Raw genomic sequence first — 4661 nt, 5'->3', positions numbered from 1 at the left:
TACGGTGAGATCCTTATTCAACATTTCACATTGCTCCTGCGAAGGATGTTTCACAGTGTCATTCAAGTTTCTTACAAAAGTTATCCAAGTTTACGAAGGGTCAGTATAGAGTGATAAATAATTTTATTTTGTTGGGAAATGTTATGAAAATAAAACCTACTATTCCATTTATATACAAAATTGATCTTATCTCTTTAACCCTTTCCAAAGGAATAAAAGTATAATTATTATATGCCTTCCACAAGATTGTGAAATTTTTGTTCAATTTTCATTTCAGTTTATATACAAGGTGAAATATCCTAAAATATACTTGTCCCTTTCATTTGATTTTTGTCACCCTGAATGAAAGTATTACAAGGAGACTGATAAGCAACAGAAAATAGGATTCTTCATAAAGAAACTGGAATCTTTATCTGGAAGATTTAGATTGCTTTTCCAGCCTGGAAAACCCGCTCGAGGAGGTGATTCTAAAATATTTGCCACCGGTGGCGCTGGGTGCACCGATGGCGGGCGGTATTCAACAGGCTGATATTTATAGATCCGAGAGTTTCGTGCAAACCTACAACGTTTTAGGCGTCAAAATCCAGTTCCTGTGTCCGTCAACATTCGTTCAACCATCCATGAATATCCAACGAACTTGATAACGGGATCAGTCGGTGGGATTGTTGAGAAATTTCAAGAAATAATTCAAGTGTACCAAGTGCGACCAGTTGAACCCGCGTTACCCTGACGTTTCAACATCTCTTAGCGCTACTTTTGGTCACAAGACGTCCCTGATGAAACAATGAATCGTGCCCGGACGTTTGATCAACATAGATGAAGAGTAAATTTTAAAAAAATAATAATAATAATAAAGAAAGGTATACAGTTACCCAGTGTCTCCCTTGGGGCAGAGGTCTATGTAACACATCCTCTCTGTGTATTAGTCATTCTTCCAATTTGTCAAAAGCGTGGCCTTCGCAAACAGGGACATCTAGAACATAAACTGTTTCCTTTAAATTTCATATAAAAGGTTCTCTAAACAATATTTGAATACTATGATAGCCTTTTGTGAATTTATATTTCTTATTATACTTAATAGGGCACTATTAGCTCTAGCAATTAGTACTATAATTAAAAAATAATTATTTTCTTATTTAGAAAATTTTCAAAAAATTATTAGCGCCATCGCTACAAATACACCGGCCATCAGAGTATTAATTGTTAATTTTATTAGCTGCTCAGGATGATCCTAGTCTCTTCTGAAAGCTGGAATCGTTGATAGCGGAAGTGATCGATGCGTCGTTCAAGGCGTGTTCGGGCGAGGATGTTGCTGGCTGACGGACGAAAATTCTTCTGGCATTACGCGGCGAGATGCGGCGAAATTCCTAACGGAAAGCTGAAGAGATAGCACCTGAAAGGAGGACGCGCTTATCAATCCTTATTAAATAACAGACTTTTGATATTAAATTAGATCCAATGAATTTGTTGATGATATACGGTATAGTGAATTGAATCGGTGGAAGATGATGTTCACCGGTGGTTCCCACGCGAGGAGGCGCAACGCTGGAGGCGGTTCCGGCTCCAGCCGGAGGTCCTCCGTGAACCACAAAAGCCCACAGGCACGCGTGGGTGCGGAAGGATACACATACAGGTGAGCCAGTCGGTACGTGCTCCTGATACATTATTAGGCAATCTAAAATGTCTACTAAAATATATATATAAATATAAGTAAAAAAATATTTCATGGCTCCTGCTGTTTCAGAACACGGATCCCAGTACTGAATCCAGCTGACCTACCGCCCTCGACGTCTACAGGGAAATACGTGTACAAGACCAGGGTCCCTCGACGAGACATTGCTTCTGCGTCGACGTTACCGCATGAAAATAACGTCGGCGGTGCCATCACCAGGAGAAGGGGCGCGGTGAAACACAACAAGGTGCACATTGTTCGTGGGCACAGACTGGTCGCCAAATTCTTCAGAACGCCGACCTTCTGCGCATTCTGCAAGGATTTTCTCTGGTAAATTAGACGCATAAATAGAGAATAGAAAAATTATTCCATTGGAATGCAGCGTTTGAGTCAGTGACCTAAAAATACCTTGGATTCTGCGGATGTATTTTGTCGATTTTTTATTATTAGAAATTAACAAAATCTCGTTGAACCATGATCATACAGCCCTGCATTGGACCTTCCTCTTTCGAATGAGCCCTCACCCAGCCCCATATGTTCCCATATAAGGAGGAAAAACGTAATTTCCTGAACCCCCTGTTAGTTCCATTTCTGTCGGTAATGTCACTCGCTGCATTACCCTGGGCGAAATTTTGAACTTGCACCAGTGGGCCAGAAATTTCATATTAAAAATGTTATAATGTTTTACAATCTTGCCAATAGCACATTTTTCTTATAATTAATGGTGACCACCATGGCCCAAATGAAAAGGCAAACGCCGGTACCCATGGGACCACTGTGGCAGCGAAAGGGTTAACACTGTCTGACAAGTGAATGGTCCAGACTATGTTTATTCGAAAGAGCATGAAACGAGAATTTATAGTGCAATTTTTGAGTACCATTGGCAAAGGGTCCAAAAGTTATAGGACTTTGAAATTTTCATATTTTCAGGTGCAAATGTTTAGATGATGTTCACTAACAATTAAGATGAGTTTCAGGGAAAATTGCATGTGTGATGCAAATTTCAAAGTCCCATAACTTTTGAGCCCGTTGCCAATGGCAGTCAAAAATGGCACTATAAACTCTACCATCCACTTTTGACCACTCCCTTCTGAGGCTTCTATGTAAGTCATATTTAAAAATAGATTACCAACCCTTGGGTTCATCAAGGGCCTAAGGGTGTCCTCAAAGTCTCAAACATTCTTAAGTTCCCAACCTTTTCAATAATGATCATAAGACTGACGTATAGCATCCAAAGGCGTCACGCACACCCATTGAGGATAGGTTTATCGAGAATGTTCAGCGCAGTGGACTGGTAAATAACCGAAGGAATCTCGATTTATCATAAGAGAGTTGCCTCCTCGATACGCTTATGCATCTAAAAATAGTTTCATTGTACGGGCATTACTCAAAAGTATCGGTTATTTCTCAGCCTTTTTACTCTCTCGATTGACCTAAAACGCGTGCTTTCTTTCTGTCGCAGGGGCTTCGGAAAGCAGGGATACCAGTGCCAAGGTAAATATTAAATTCGCGCATCACTTTTTCTATCTATAACGACCACGCGCTCGTGTATACAACATTGCTCTCTCTATTAATATATTTCCATCTCTCGCGGTTCCCAGCCTGCCAAACAGCGGTGCACAAGAAGTGCCACGATAAACTGCTGACCAAGTGTCCGGAGAGCGGCAGGGAATCGGAAAACACGATAGTAAGTGTCCGCATCTGCAACCTTCAAGAGGTCCTGCGAGTTCCCTCCGCGTTGGGATAGAAAAGAGACGTTTCATTCGTTAATGAACAAAATTTCTCAGATGATCCTTAAGACAGACTGTGTCCTCTTCTTTGTACCTGAAATTTAATGAAAATTTAAATTTTTGTGGAAATAAGTGACATTGATTGATCAACATGGAGATTCTCCATTTTATAATAGTATAGTGGAATGCATTGCTTCTTATGGATTTTGAAAAGAATTGGTAAGAATTGTTATCACAGGTGCAACACGTGCACACTTGGCAATGTGTTACATCATATCTAAATTTTACTTTACTTACCAGAAACATATTAACGTGGATGACATTAGTTTGCTTATTTATTTCTTATAGATAATCCACTTGCATTTAATTTAGTATTCCTTAATAAGGATTACTTCTTTTAATTTTTAATTGTTAATTATCAGCCAAGTTGCATCAATTATTCAGACATCTGAAACAGAAAAAATGGATGACATTAGTTTTCTTATTTATTTCTTATACATTTAATTTAGTATTCCTTAATAAGGATTACTTCTTTTAATTTTTAATTGTTAATTACCAGCCAAGTTGCATCAATTATTCAGACATCTGAAACAGAAAAAATGAATGACATTAGTTTTCTTATTTATTTCTTATACATTTAATTTAGTATTCCTTATTCCTTAATAAGGATTACTCCTTTCAATTTTTAATTAAGTCAGCAATGTGTTAATTATCAGCCAAGAAAAAATGATCTAGAATGCTACTTACTCCACAAATAATTCCAATTTTTTATTCTACACATTGATGTTGTTTATTGAAACTGAGCCACATGCTAATTCTGTGAATGCTTGTTCAATGACAGTACTTGAGGGAGCGTTTCAAGGTAGATGTACCTCACAGGTTTCGGCCTCACACATTCATGTCGCCGACCTTCTGCGACCATTGCGGTTCCCTGCTCTACGGTTTCTTCAGGCAAGGTCTGAGATGCGACGGTGAGTAACAAATGAAAATACTTCATCGTTCATCTTTGATGCACCTTGAAACAATTTGCAAAAGAATTAATGAAATTTAAGGTTGACTTCAATCGTACACCCTAAGTCGACTATGTCTATTCTGATATTAAGTCCACTCTGATTCAAAATAGAATCTGGCTATTCCCAAGATTCTCTGAACCAGTAACAATAGGCGACGAAGGAAAGAAGTATTTGGCGCGAACAACGAAACGACACGAGACGGTGTTCTGTCACTATAAGCATGCGTGTGCCCTGTTTTCTCTGTTC

The 4661-nt window shown here is 38.8% G+C and overlaps 1 long non-coding RNA gene across 1 annotated transcript; it reads right to left on the bottom strand.

Moving 5' to 3' along the window:
* Positions 1–3367: 3367 nt before the first annotated feature.
* Positions 3368–4237, bottom strand: LOC114878008. The gene is made up of 4 exons (XR_003789684.2): positions 4150–4237; positions 3959–3987; positions 3700–3850; positions 3368–3496 (listed from the first exon to the last, which is right to left on the bottom strand). It is a non-coding gene; the product is annotated as an uncharacterized LOC114878008 (long non-coding RNA).
* Between the last annotated feature and the right edge of the window lie 424 nt (positions 4238–4661).

The sequence above is a fragment of the Osmia bicornis genome, chromosome 16, assembly GCF_907164935.1.
Source record: "Osmia bicornis bicornis chromosome 16, iOsmBic2.1, whole genome shotgun sequence".
Taxonomy (NCBI): Eukaryota; Metazoa; Arthropoda; class Insecta; order Hymenoptera; family Megachilidae; genus Osmia; species Osmia bicornis.
This window is presented reverse-complemented; position numbering and strand designations above follow the sequence as displayed.